This window comes from Lycium barbarum, chromosome 6 (genome assembly GCF_019175385.1).
Source record: "Lycium barbarum isolate Lr01 chromosome 6, ASM1917538v2, whole genome shotgun sequence".
Taxonomy (NCBI): domain Eukaryota; kingdom Viridiplantae; phylum Streptophyta; class Magnoliopsida; order Solanales; family Solanaceae; genus Lycium; species Lycium barbarum.
In genome coordinates, this window is record NC_083342.1 from 97767916 (window position 1) to 97783736 (window position 15821).

Here is a 15821-nt window from a genome sequence, read left to right on the forward strand (position 1 = left end):
TGCCTAATTTAATATTTTTACGAATATTTTTCTAATTTTTATCATCATATATATTCCACTAAAGGTCTTAATACTTTTGGATGTTAATTTTTTATCACATTATTTTTTCCTCATCTTGTATGAAACTAGTGAAATTGTCCGCGCTTTGCGCGGTCATATGTTGATATGTATTCCTAATTAATTATCTTTTTATTTCTTAAAATGCTGAAGTTTGAAGTACATTTAATACATGCGTATCTAAGTCAGCGTTTTTAAATATTTTTTGAGAGTTTCTCACATAAAAAAGAATATAAAATAAAAAATACAAAAGATTAAAAAAGTTACACTTACTCGGTTGTTTCTATAAATACTCAGACTTACAATTGATTCCATGGAGAAAAAAAAGCGTTAGGAATTCACATGTGATCATCTTCTTTAGAAGAAGAACACAATATTTATTCTTGCAACTTACAACGATTTTAAAACAAATTAAACACACAGAAAGAGACTAAAAACTATAATGTATGTGCATATACTGCCCGTGATTTCCACAACTCTCATCTCCATCCAAATACAATAACAATGTACTCCCTTAACTGTAAATTCAATCAACAAAAGAACATGCAACTCGATTTATTGCACACCGCTGCGCCACAGCTGAAACAATATAATCAATGGCTATGTTATGCAATTCTACTCCTTTTTTATCATCGGACGAAAATTCATATAAAACCTGAACTTAAGAGACATCATAGAGGTACATAGGGAAAGAAAATAGAGAAAAAAAAAATAAGACAATATACACATCATTACGAAGATCTTAATCATTAAAAGATAGAAGGGAAAAATATGGAATTAATACATAATTTAGGAAGCTCTTGTTGATATTCACTCCCACAAGCCTATCACCATTCAAGAGCGTTCTTCTTCTTCAAGTAAGAAAAACATGAATATAATACTGCAGTGAAAATTGAGGATAACTTTGGGTAGAGTCTCATGAAACAAAAAATATGAATTTATATAGGAGTAGATGGAGAAATACCATAAGGTATCTTAAACTTTTAAATTAAATTTTGGGGGTTAGGAATATGAAAACTTGGAAAGCATGAATTATAAATACTATTAAGAGCAGAAATTAATAGGTCAGTTATGGTCTTATGGAGGTAAAAATTTAAAGCAAATAAAGGGTGTAAAACAGACAAATAAAGGAAGGAGGAAGATAATGCAAATCGTATTTACTACTATAGTATACTACGTGGGCTCAGTTTAAGAAAATGGATACAGTAGCGCTTTATTAGGCAAATCAAATGTATCAGACTTTTTTCCTTTATTAATGCATTGTATTAAATAGAATGAAGGAGAAAAATATCAAAAAATGCAAAAAAATGAGAAAAAAGATAAATGCAAATGGAGGCCATAGAGAGGTGCCACATCACCTTGTCTATGCCTACCTTTATATTATATATAGATTATCCTATTTTGAAGTGTTCTCCCCAACTAAAAAAATGTTGGCTATTTATAAATAATTTTCTTATTGAAATTTACATGTACCAATTTAGAGTGATTTTTTCATACTTAATCTGTAATATTTTTCACAAATTCTTTCCGCAAAATAATTCTCTCTCTCTCTCTCTCTCTCTCTCTCTCTCTCTCTCTCTCTCTCTATATATATATATATATATATATATATTTTTTAAGGATTTCAATCATAGTTTTTTAAAAAATAATGGCCGCGTGAAGCGCGGATAAATACACTAGTTAATCTGGAAGGGAGTGCAGAAACTGAATTAAATATGGTTATAATTATAATTAGCCCGATAAAATGTAATAGCTATTTAACAATTACACCAGTAGGGGAAAATCTTAACTTAGAGAAAAAGTAAAAGGAACAATATATCTGCAAATGCTATTAAATAGTGCGAGCGACTCTTTATTATGGGTGGAGAGATGAAAGCTTTAAACATTTTATTTAGTAAAATAGAAAAATGAATAAAAAAAAGTCAAATTTGAGAAAACAGATAAATATTACCTTGTCAATGTCTATATATATATATTCAATTTTTTTTCTTGTAATCTAATGATTAAATTTAAACTTCCATTCATAAACTATGTTGTGAGCCGGACTTGACTTATACAATAGATAAAATATGCTAATAATAATGTATGATTATATATCTAGTATTCTTTAGCCTTCGACGATGTAAATTAACTTCATTTACTGTGGTGTTGCTTGCTTTCTGTGTTTGTAATTAAATTCCTACAAATACAACGATGCCTACCATGAAGCATCTGTTTTTGAACAGTAAATTAATCATGACTGAAGCTAACTATTCTATCACGTAGTCCATTTTGACAGTGGCTGAGCCAGGATATATATTAAGGGGTGTAAAAAAATATAGATATGTTGCTAACTAGGTTTGAACACATAATCTTAGGAAAATTTTCGACCCCATAACCACTACACTAAACTCTCAGCTTGTGTCAAGGGGTGTCAACACTAGTATATATACCTAAAAAACAAAATTTTTACCAATCTATACAATGTAATTTTCCAGCGAAAGAGTGTCGCTTGACACCCCTCGGGCAAGGGTAACTCCGCCCCCGCATTTTGATGTAATATATGATTTGAACCGATCTATGATGTGCCGTGAAATTACGGCAAATTAGATGTCAATTCCTTAGGTTTTTGTGACTCTTCAAGCACTTTTGGTGTTACTTTTCGTATGTTTGTGTTGATTTGTAGAATAAAGGTTCGGAGAGCATAATGAAGCAAAACAAGCCAAAACGGAAGAAGCGTGACCTGCGAGCCGCATGTGCTGCAGCAAGTTTGTGCAAAAATTTTGAAAATTTGAAGAAATTGGATGCAGCATTTGTGAGTAGCACCTGCGAGACTCATCCATGAGCGGCAGGTGCTGCAAGTCATTCATGTACATTGCAAGACCTATGAGAGTTTTGTGCAACCTACGATTCGCAGGTTGCACGTGCGACACAACCAGCGACACGCAGGGCTATTTTTGTCCACAATTTGTTCCCGTTTTGGAAGGCTATAAATACTCTCCTTGGGTTTTGTAAAAGATATTCTACACTTTATTTTGTTATCTTTTTGTGGAGGCTACATTGAATATTGGTTGTTGAAGCTTTAAAGAGGAATCTTCCACTTTTTGTTGTCTTCTTCCATTAACTTTGTAAGCATTTATGAGTAGCTAAACCCATTAACTAAGGTTGTGGGACTAAATGTGTTTAGTTATGTGATTGAGTTTCATATTTAAACTTCATTTTTATGTTAAAGATGTATTCTATCAACTCTTCATGCTTTAATATCTCTTAATGGTTGCAAACATTACTTGTGCCTAAGTACTTTTACTTTGCTTGAAAAAGAAAGTGAAAGTTAGGAAAAGAGTTAGATAGCAAGGATTTGAGTCATTAAATCTCATCTAATAACTTGAGCTAGAGATAGGAAAGCTAACTTGAAACAAAATGGGTGTTCAAATTTTCTACATTCTAAGGCTTGAGAAAGCTTAGTAATGATATTTATCAATTTGGTTGAGAGACTTTTGATAAAGTTACGTAGCCCATGTTTAATTGCATCTAGACATTTAGATACCCATTCGCATTACTTTCCATTTGAACCGCAACCTTAGTCTCTTTTACCACCAGTTACATTTTATAACAACAAAGAATTAATGATCAAACTCAAAACCAATCATTATTATATTCCACTTTCCCTTGAAATATAGACTAATAGTTGAGCGTTAAACTTTAGCAAGTATATTTCTTCATTTCTGTGGGATTCGACCCCAGCCTTGTTGGGCTCTATATTTGACAACGACCGCTTACTCCTAATATTAAAGGTGTAATTTGGGCGTATCAAATTTTGGCGCCGTTGTCGGTGATACAGTCTAGAAATTTATCAATTAGTGTAAAACTCTACTCTTAGTCTTTATTTCCCTTGTTATTTTCGTTTGTTGTTATTGTGTTGAATCAGGTGCAATAGGGGATGAACACTCTGATGATGAAATGACGGGGGAGATAGGGAATGCTGCTGCTATTCGCCCACTTCCAGTCCAAGGAAATGCATGTTTCCATGTGAACAATACTATATTGCACCTGCTCAGCATTAAGGGCTTATTCGGGGGTCTACCAATGGATGACCCGAATAGGCATCTTAAAATTTTTCTTGGGATGTGCACTGCTAATGTGCATCCAAATGTCTCAGCCAAGATGGTCAAGTTGAGGCTCTTCCCGTTCTCTTTCGCGGGTGAGGCCAGCGCATGATTGGATGATCTTTCTGTCTGGTCTATTACTACTTGGGCGGAATTGACTCAAGTGTTCCTCAAGAAGTTCTTCCCTGCTTCTCGGATGTTACGACTCCATGACAAAATCAACAACTTTCATCAACTTCTGGTTGAGGCTCTACACAAGGCTTGGACTCATTTCAAAAAGAAAGTTAAGAGTTGTCTAAAATACGAGTTGCCCGATAGCGTTCTTCTTCAAACATTCTATCGGTTACTTGATTCGGTCAACAAATCGGTGGCTAATAATATTGCAGGTGGGTCTGTGATGGAAAATTCTGATACGGTGATGAGTGCTTTGCTAGATAAATTGACTGAGACCAACGAAGCTTGGCACACTCGGGAGTAGGAAGTAGTTGAAGGAGGTCCTTCCAAAATACTATTGTCTTGGGAGGCAATCAAGAAGGAAGATGAGATAGATGAGAGCATGACAAAGTTGGTTACTCAAATGGATCTTCTCATGAGACATGTGTTGGGTGGAGGCTCCAAGCGGGTTAATGCAGTAGGATCTTGTGAAGGGGATCCTCTAGATGAGCAATGCTTCCAAGTGTGTGAAGAGGAGGCCAACTTTATAAACAATCAAGCGGGGGGGTCCCGACCTAACTACCAAGGTCCTAATCAAGGATCTTGGCAGCAAGGTCAAGGAAATCAAGGTTGGAACAAAGAGCATGGGAATTCTTGTAACGCCCCAAAATTTTCTTTTTTGAAAGTAACACCTCAAATTTTTTAGAAGAAAAAAAAATATTTTTTTTTAGTTATGTTTCGGGTGACCTGACTTCGGGAGGTCGTAACCCCATCCGAATTTGGGAATTTGGGAAAACTCATAAAATTAAAGTTGTAGATAATTGAAATACCTTTCCAACCATATATTATGGGATTGTAGGTGACATATGGATAAAGAGTTATGAACGTTTTAATGCAGAAAGGTCAAGCTGGACAGCAAAAATTCGGCCCAACCCGATTCCAAGTCGGGTCCGGCCCAACCCCTTAGCCCATTAAGGGATATTTTCAGCTCCCTTCTTCATTTCCAGACCAAGAATCTCCAGAACCTCCTAGAGAAAGAGAGAGAAGAGAGTAGAGAGAAAAAAACCAAGATTTGACCAAAATCGGAGCCCCGAATTCCGAAGCTCGTGAAGAGAAAAGTGTTGTACGTTGCATTGCCTTCATTTTGAGCCAAAAATCAGCTAAGAAGGAGAGTGGTGACTTGGTTGTTGCATACTTAAGGTAAGATTGAGGTCCCTTTTTCATTGTTAACAAGTTTGTTTAGAGATTTAACGGATTAGAACGGATAAAATAGCGTTATAAACTCGTTTGTTGCCTTATTGCAATTTATGGATTGGGGGGCTGTTTTGTTGGATTTAGATGGGTGGAATTGGTTGAGTTATGATGTATAATGATTGTTGATGTTGTTGATAAGTTGCTGTTTTCGAAATTGGGTGAAGAAAGTGTATGAAAATATCGTATACAAAGCGTATACTGGGCTGTTTTGTATGATTTTTATGGCTGTTTTGTGATAATATTTTGGGGCAGTTGATATGATTTTTTTTGTGGCTGTTTATGATAATATTTTGGGACTGGTTGGTGGTTGTTTTGAATTGTTTTGTGGGCTGGAATATCAAGGGAGTTGCTGCCCAGATTTTTGTTTTGCAAACCCGTTTTTGGATTGGGACTGCTGTTAGTGTTTTTAGCATAACTCCTTGTATACAGCTCTGTTTTGAGTGATTCAAGATGTTCTGGAAAGCTATTTCATAGACCTAAAACTTTCATCAAGGCTGTAAAATCCAGTTTTGCCTTTAGCTACCCGAAAAGGGGTGATGAAGTGCAGGGGGAGGTGCTGTCCAGATTTCTGTTTTGAACATTCTACATGGACTGCTGTTAGTATTTTGAGCATATCTTTTTGTACAAAATTTTTGTAGGGGTGATTCTAATTTCTATGAGACCCTAAGACATATATCTACAACTTTCATTGAGGACACAAAGTCCAGTTTTTCCATTTACCCCTTCGAAACTGAGCAACAATGCAAGACAGTAGCGCTGTCCAGAATTTCTGTTTTGATAGTTTGGGCTGATTTCCGTTGATTTCGTGTTTAGTTGTGATGTGATGGGACTTTTGAACTTAAGTAGATATTTATTTGTGTATTTAAGGTATATATTCTCTTGTACAAGCTAAGAGGAATTATTTGACGAAGTGGACTTTGATTGGTCTATGGCGTAGATGATTTGAACTCCTCGAGTTGTGGTAGAACTTGTTGTGTGGTAAAATGCCAAGGTTTGTGTATAAACTTGAACTTAAAATATCTTTATTTTTCTGGAATTTTGAAGTATCTTGATGAGTTATTTCTTTACTCTTCATCTTATATTATTGTATGGTTATTGTCTCAAGTATTGCAAGACTTTTGCTAAATCGCCCACTTGTACGAATCGCTTGATCATTTTGCATTCTTGTTGGGACTTTGTCCTTCTCGTTATGGTGACTAGTCATCGATATTGGCATGCCCCTCGATTCGGATCTTGCCCATCTTGACTTTGGATTTACATTTCGTCTTGACGATGGATTTTCGTCCATTTTCGAGTACGAGTGGAAAGCCACTTTCAACATGGTTCTTGATTCTCTTGATATTGGGTGACGACCCTTCTTGATATGGGCTTCGGTCCTTCTTGATTTCGGGGCTTCGGCCCGTCTTGATATTGATTGTGCGTAGTGTGATGGCATGACGTACATATTGGGCGAAAGTGGTTATTTGACAAATTCTCTTGAATTGAATTATAAGCTTTCTTAATACTTGAGCCTTAGAATATTAGTATTGATATTTTGAAACTCTTCAAGGTTTGTATTCGATACTTTGATATACTTGTTCACTTGGGCTTATTGTTACCTTATTGAGCCACCTACGGCGAACAAGGGAATTGGAGAATTTAATGGCTCCAAGCCCAAAGTTTATACACCACTAAGCTTCATGCTTAGCGATAGTTGTTTTCTATCGTAGGTAATGCGCGAGATGAGGTATGAAGATGGCCATTTGGAGTAGACTTTATGGGAGCCCTTGTGAAGATCACATCTGCATATGCATCTAGTTTTTGTAAATTTTTGGGGACTTGTACATGATACATATGTGACACTTACGTATGAAATTTTGAAGGCTTGTGGAAAACAAGACCATGTGCTTGTAACTTAAACTTGATGACTGGTTTTGCTATTTTAGGGTGTGTTTTTAACCCAAGTCATGCCATATACTGAATTTGTATTTTGTCTTGTAATTATGTACAAAGGATGATAATAGTTTTGTGAAAATCACTAGTTTGAGTTTTGTGCATCTTATGGACCCGTAATGGTGTTGATTTGGAAATAAAATTTCAAAACAAAGTTTCTTAAATGTGTTGACTATTTGAGAAGGGAATTACCATTTTAAAATGATACTCTGCTATTTTATTTCATCTAAGAAAATTTTTGGAGCGCACAAAAAAAAATAAAAAAAATGCCGTACTTCCAAATTTTTTCGCATGGGCCTTTTTCCGCTATTAAATATATTTGTGAATATCTTTTGGCATAAGTTCCTTCTAAACGGTGTAAGTGTAAAATTGGCTTTTGTTCGTAATAGTGTCCTCCCAAAGGGGGTGCTACAATTCTCATTGGCGGGATAACAATCAAAGTGGTTACAATAACAATCAAGGTGGTTACAACAACAATTACAACAACCATCGAAGCTCAAATCCTTATGTCCCACCCAAGGGGAACCATAATTTCAAGCCAGCCATCCACTAGCAACCCCGCTAGTTCTAAAATGGAGGATATGCTATCAAGAGTTTTGAAAAAAGTGGAGTCAACGGATTCCTTTTGTAAAAAAATGGGGCAAGTGGTGAGTTCTCGTTCCACTTCCATTAAAAAAATTGAGTCACAACTAAGACAAATCTTGGTTCAACTCAATCAAAGGCAAAAAGGCACACTCCATAGTGACACGGTTGCAAATCTGGAAAATGATGAACACAAATGCCATGCAATCACTACTAGGAGTGGGAAAACAATTGGGCAAGAAGAGTTGGTGATGAAAAATGGGTTGGTTGAAGAGCGGAGGTTCAATAAAGAAGAAGTAGAGATGAAAAAGAAGCGAGCTACTATTGAGAAGCCCATTGTTATTGAACATGTCCCCGAAAGTGATGAAGTGCCGGATGGCGAGAAAGTGGTAGATGAGGTTCCTAAAGCTTTGAAGCCTATTCCTAAACCTCCTCCTCCATTTCCTCAAAGATTGGCTAAGAAAGCGGAGGATGGTAAATTTCTCAAGTTCATAGAAAAATTGAAACAACTTTCAATTAATATCCCATTGATGGAGGCACTTTAACACATGCCCGGGTATAAGAAATTCATGAAACATCTTGTAACCAAGAGGAGGCATTCTAGTTTTGAAACAATGGGAGTTACACATCATTGTACCTCTATTAAGATAAAAGCTTTTGTTCAAAAGAAAAAGATTACCCGGGAGCTTTCACCATTTCTTGCACAATTGGGAGGTGCAAATTTGCAAAGGCCTTATGTGATCTTGGAGCAAGCATCAACTTGATGCCACTTGCTATCTTTAACAAATTGGGTTTGGGCACTCCCCGACCCACAACTATGAGGTTCCTTGTGGTGGATAGAACCGTAAAGAAACCGGTGGGTATTCTTTATGATGTGCTTGTTTTTATTTGTTTATTTTTTTATAATGTGCTTGTGAGAGTTGACCGATTCATTTTTCCGGCCGACTTAGTGATTTTAGATTGTGAAGTAATTTTGAAGTGCCCATAATCTTGGAAAGACCTTTCTTAGCTACGGGGCGTGCTATTGTAGATGTGGAGAGGGGTGATTTAAAATTTAGAATGAATGATGAAGAGATCACTTTCCATATTTGCAAATCAATGAAACAACTAGCGGTCATGAGTGTCGTGTCGGTTATTGATACAATTGATGAAGCTATGGAGATAACCGTTGAGTATGAACATGTGGGTGAGATGTTGGCGGCGGTTATAATGAACTATAGGGGGAAGATGAAGAAGAATTCGAGGAAACAGTTAATGCATTGGTGGGGTTGGGTACATACAAATACAATCCCAAAAAGCTTGATCTTGATCTAGAAAACCCTGAGAAGAATCCCACAAAGCTCTCTATCATTGAGCCTCCCACCTTTAAACTCAACCCTTTTCCTTCACGTTTGAGGTATGAATTCCTTGGACCAAACAACACTTTTCCCGTGATAGTTTTCGCTCGGTTGATGGATGAACAAAGAGAGCAACTAATGGTGATCTTGAGAAAGTACAAAAGGGCAAATGGGTGGTGTGTTGTGGATATTCAAGGAATTCCTCCCAGAATTTGCACCCATAAATCCCAACTAGATGAAGATTGTGAACCGAGTGTTGGGCATCAAAGGAGGTTGAATCCTCCCATGCAAGAAGTGGATAAAGCGGAAATCATCAAGTGGTTAGATACCGGTGTTGTGTACCCAACAGCGGATAGACTATGGGTTAGTCCGGTTCAATGTGTACCCAAAAAGGGTGGGATCACCATTGTGCACAATGAGAAAAATGAATTGATTCCAACTCGTACGGTTACCGGTTGGAGAGTGTGCATGGACTATAGAAAGTTGAATCGTTGGACAAAGAGGGATCATTTCCCAATGCCTTTCATGGTTGAAATGTTTGATAGGCTTGTGGGAAAAGATTTCTATTGCTTCTTGGATGGCTACTCGGGGTACAACCAAATCACTATTGCCATGGAAGATCAAGAGAAAACCATATTCACTTGTCCCTACGGGACTTTTACCTTCAAAAGAATTCCCTTTGGGATATGTAATGCTCCCGCAACTTTTCAACGTTGCATATGTCCATCTTCTCCGACATGATTGAAGAGTGCATTGAAATCTTGATGAATGACTTTTCCATAGGTGGGGGCTCCTTTGATAATTGCTTGGGAAATCTATCCCAAGTATTAAAAAGATATGAAGAAACAAACTTGGAGCTCAATTGGGAAAGATGTCACTTCATGGTAAGGGAAGGCATAGTCTTGGGGCACAAAATTTCAGAGAAGGGGCTTGAGGTTGATCAAGCCAAAATTGACGTTATTTTTAAGCTTCCTCCCCCAATCTCCGTCAAAGGTGTTCGAAGCTTCCTTAGGCATGCCGGATTTATTGAAGGTTCATCAAGGATTTTTCAAAAGTAGCCAATCCTCTTTGCAAGTTATTGGAGAAAGAATAAAAATTCGATGATGGTTGCCTAAAGGCTTTTAATTGTTTGGAAGAGAAACTTACATCGGCTCCCATCCTTATCGCTCCGGATTGGTCTAGGCCTTTTGAGCTCATGTGTGATACGATTGGGTTTGCAATGGGGGCCGTGTTTGGCCAAAAACATGAAAATACCTTTCATCCGATTTACTATGCAAGCGAGACTCTCAATGGTGCCCAATTGAACTATACGGTCACTGAGCAAGAGTTGCTTGCCATTGTCTTTTCTTTTGAGAAATTCCGTGGTTACTGGTTGGGAACTCATGTGGTTGTTCACACCTATCATGCGACTCTACGTTACATCTTGACAAAGAAAAATGCAAAGACAAGGTTGATACGATGGGTCCTTCTTTTGCAATAATTTGACTTTGAAGTCAAGGATAGAAAAGGGTGTGAAAATCAAGTGGCGGACCATTTGACTCGTCTTGAAGAAGGTGGGAGGACAACGGATGGTCTTCAAATCAATAATTGTTCCCGGATGAGCAAGTGATGGTGAGGTCATATGATATGATTCCATGGTATGCCGACTTTGCCAATTATCATGCTAGTGACATCATGCCGGAGGATTTAAATTTCCACGAAAAGAAAAAGCACTTGAGCGATGTCCGGAAATTCTATTAGGATGAGCCATATCTATTTCGGGTTTGTGCCGACAACATTATAAGGCGGTGCATACTCGAAGTGAAAATGATACCCATTATTGAGGCTTGTCATTCATCGCCCGTGGGTGGACACCATAGTAGCTCAAGGACGACGGTAAAATTTCTCCAAAGTGGTTTTTATTAGCCCACCATCCACCAAGATGCCTATGATTTTGTCAAAGCTTGTGAATAATGTCAAAGACAAGGGGGCATTTCAAAAAGGAATGAGTTGCCAATGTTACTGATTCTTGAGATGGAATTGTATGATGTGTGGGGGATTATTTCATAAGTCCATTAATATGCCCAAATTACACCTTTAATATCAGGAGTAAGCGGTCGTTGTCTAATATAGAACCCAACGAGGTTGGGGTCGAATCGCACAGAGAATACAATGAAGAAATATACTTGTTAAGTGTAACACCCGATTATTAGTCTATATTTCAAGGGAGAGGGGAGTATAATAGTAGTTTGATTGTTGTTTGTTCATTAAAGACTAAGAATGGTTATAAGATGTAAACTATTGGTAAATGGGACCAAGGTTGTGGTTCCAATGGAAAGTAATGCGCTTGGGTATCAATTCAACTTATTTTATATGCCTAGATGCATTAAACCAAGGGTCACGCGAATCTTGCCAAACGTTTTCCAACCGAATTAGCAAATTTCATCCTAGGCTTTTCCAAGCCCTAGAATGTTTTATAAAAGAACACCCATGTAGCCTCAACTAGCTTTTCTATTCCTTGCTCAAGCTATTAGATGGATTTAATGACCCAAATTGTCGCTATTAACTCTTTTCCTAACCTCTACTTTCTTTTCCAAGCAAAGTAATGGTATTAAGGCACAAGTAATGTTGTACACCATCACAAGACATTGATGCTTAAAGAGTTAATAGAAAACACCAGTAGCATATAAATGAAGTATGAGTATGAAACCCAATCACATAACTAACACATTTGGTCGCACAACCTTAGCTAAAAAGATTAGCTACTAATATTCATTAAAGGTAAAGCAATAAAGTAAAGTGTATTCATAAAGCTTATAAAAGTATTGAATGGAGAAGATGACAAAAGTAAAAGGAATCTCTTAAAGACTTCACCAACCAATAATAAATGTGCTCCACAAAAATCTAGACTAAAAATCTGTAGAATAATGAGTCCAAAACCCTAGAAAATCTATTTATAGAATGTCCAAAACTTGAACAATTTCCAGACAAAAATACCCCTGCGCATCTGGTGCGAATCGCACTTGGTGTCGCATGTGCAACCTGCGAGTCGCAGGTTGCACCAAATCATCACAGGTGTTGCATCTTCAATCAGCTGTGGTGCAGCATCTGCGGCATAAGATGCGACTCGCATGTGGTGTCGCATGTGTTGCACCACTATCTTGCTTTCTTTTGCCATCTCTGTCAATAGATGCTGCAACACCTGCGACTCGCATGCAGTACATGTGATTCGCAGGTGATGTTCTGGTTCATTTCAGCTGGTTTTTTCTTTATTTTGCCTCAAGTTGATTCCAGCACATGTTATTCTACAAACTAACACAAAACCACGAGAAATGACATCAAAAGTACTTGGGGATTTATAAAATACTAAGCAGTTGGCGTCGAATGTGCCGTAATTTCACGGCACATCATCCATTCATGAGCTCTTACAATAACAAATACATCCTAGTGGCGGTTGATTATGTGTCTAAATGGGTTGAAGCCGTGGCGCTTCCAAATAGTGAAGGAAGGAGTGTCACTGCCTTCTTGAAAAAGAGCATATTTTCACGATTTGGTACCCCAATGGGGCTCTTATTATTGCAAACTGTTGTTCAAAGCTCTTCTTGAGAAATATGGAGTCAAACACAAAGTTTCCACCCTCTATCATCCTCAAACAAGTGGGCAAGTGGAGGTATCAAATCGGGAGTCAAAAGCATCCTATCCAACACCGTGAATACTAATCGGATTGATTGGTCAAGGAAATTGGATGATGCTCTATGGGCTTATTGGATAGCTTACAAAACACCAATAGGCATGTCTCCTTACCAATTGGTGTTGGCAAAACTTGTCATCTCCCAGTGGAACTTGAGCATAAGGCATTGTGGGTCTTGAAAAAATTTAATTTAGATTGGGGTGATGCCTCAAACTTGAGGATGGATCAACTGAATGAGCTGGATGAATTCTGTTTTAAAGCATATGTTAGCTCTTCACTCTACAAAACCCGCATGAAGCACTTCCATGATAAGAAGATTTTAAAACGATAATTTAGCCCCGGGGATAGGGTGTTGTTGTTCAATTCAAGGTTCCGGTTATTTTTCGAAAAATTTAAATCCAAGTGGTCCGGTCCCTTTGAAGTAGCACAAGTGTTCCCACATGGAGTGATTGAAATTTCTTGTCGAAATGGAGAATGTATCAAAGTGAATGGGTATAGGGTTAAACAATACTTGGGCCTTCCAAATAAGTTGGAGACGAAGAGTATTGAGGATATCTACCTCAATGAACCATGAAAGAAAGATAACAACGTCGTGCCACGACAAATAGTCAAACGCTTCTTAGGAGGCAACCCAAGTTTTTACTTTCAGGTGTATGTTGTTTTTATTTTCGTGATGTTTTTACTGTGTGTTTAAGTGTGTAGGAGTGAGAGGGAATACACAAAAAGAAGAAAAAATTAGAAAAATGCTCAACGCACAACCTGCTGTAGCACATGCGTCTCGCATATTGTGCCTGCTGCATCACCTACGTCTCGCAAGTGGTGCGAAATGCCAGACCAAATTTGGGATTTCTCTGTCAATACTTGCGGAAAGTGAGCACCACCTGCGAGACGCATATGATACATAGGACATCACCTGCGAACCACAGGTGGTACAGGTAAGTTAAAAAGGCGCAGGTCAGTCTACCTGACCTGACCCGTGACCTTTTGAATTTTAAAAGGGACTGTACCAAATTAAATCTCAACAGTTACAACTATTCCCTCTTCTCACTCTATAACCGTCCCTGTCCCCTCATCTGTATATTTTTCTTCTCTCTTACAAATCATATCATCACTTACACAATCAAATCATAACTAGGGTTTCCTAAAGTTCTGAAAGTTGCAAAGTTACTCATTTTCTCTAATTGTCTTTGAATCTCAGGTATGCAAAATCTACTCTTCTCTTCCATTATTTCATGGTGACTAAGTAGTTGTTCAAAATTTGATTTTCAATCCAACCCTAAGCATGAACTTTATATTGCTTTTGTTTTTCTTGTAACAAAATTGTCTCTTGAATGAGGCTGGTTGGTTGTCAAAGGTAGAAATTGGGGAATTCTTGAGTACCCAATATAGAGTGTCATATCAAGATTATGGAGGATATTTGTTATGTCGGGAGTGATGAAATTGGGGAATTATTGAGTATCCATAGTCATAGTGAATGTTGTTATCCATGAATGGCTACAACATGCTTGATAAAATGCTTGAATGACTCTCTATGCCTTGAAACTGTGAAAATGAGTAATTTGTAGAAACCTTGGGGAAGTCTTGAGTACCCAAATATCATTGATCATGTCAGAACCCGTAGTACCCCCAAGAATCTGATAGTTTATCGTATTTATTGAGGGGGAGTTGTTAAGCGAACTAATGGGCATCGTTCATTGAACAAACCACCTTTGTCCAAATGAGTTAAGCGGCTTTTCCCAATGATAGACGGAGTGAAAACCTTCTTAATGGAAATAGTCACATGTATATAATATTTTTTGTGTGTATAAATATATATAAAAAAATCACCATTCAGCAGTGTAAAGCTTCACCTGTGTACAGCACCTGCGAACCGCATGTTTAACATGTGGCTCGCACTTGCTACTGTAGGTGATGACAGATATTTTACTAAGTTTTGGGTTCAGGTAGCATAACATGTGACATCACCTGCGGTTTGCAGGTGCTGCTCGCATGTCATGCCACTATGTGCTATTGTTGGTTTTTTTTTTCTTCCTGTGTTTATTCTCTTTACTTGCTTCCTCATATTAAGAAAAACCATAAATATTGGTTGTTTTGTGTTGTATTTATAGGATGGCACGAACTAAAAAACCAAAGGGTGGGGGCAAGAAAACAACACCACAAGCCTCCTCATCTTCACGGAGAGAACGAGCACCTGTGGAACCTGTCCCCCAGTCTGAAGAGGGGATAGGGAATACCCCTTCACCTGAAATGGTTGATGCTCTTGAGAGGGGTAGATAGAGGGAAGCTGAGGAGAAGCGATTCACCATACCGGGTTCAAGAAAATTGTATCAGGCCTGGAAAACTATCAAGGATGATGGCAATGACACTCGGGCATTCAACGCGAAAAAATAGGTGACTTTGAATGGTCTGCAAGACATGTGCCCAGTTATGATCCGTAAGCTAAAGGCATTGAGATGGAACTACTTCATGCAACCCGCCGAGTATTGCCCAGTTCTTGTGAGGGAATTTTATGCTGCATATGGGGCATTGTTGAATGCTAAAATCAATCGCCGCCAACCCAAAAAGAGTATTAAACACCTCAACTAGATCCCGGTTCGAGGTACTGATATTGATCGGTCAGCGGATCTGATTGATTCTATCATTTATGAGCAAATAGAAGATGACCCTATTGAAGGATGGTCCCCTCACACCTCAAAATATCATGAAAGGATAAAACATAGGAGCAACGTGCATGGGTGTCTTCTATTATTG

The 15821-nt window shown here is 37.8% G+C and overlaps 1 long non-coding RNA gene across 1 annotated transcript; it reads right to left on the minus strand.

Annotated features, from left to right (window-relative positions):
- Positions 1-309: 309 nt before the first annotated feature.
- LOC132599832 (uncharacterized) lies at positions 310-1223 on the minus strand. The gene is made up of 2 exons (XR_009567034.1): positions 842-1223; positions 310-636 (listed from the first exon to the last, which is right to left on the minus strand). It is a non-coding gene; the product is annotated as an uncharacterized LOC132599832 (long non-coding RNA).
- Between the last annotated feature and the right edge of the window lie 14598 nt (positions 1224-15821).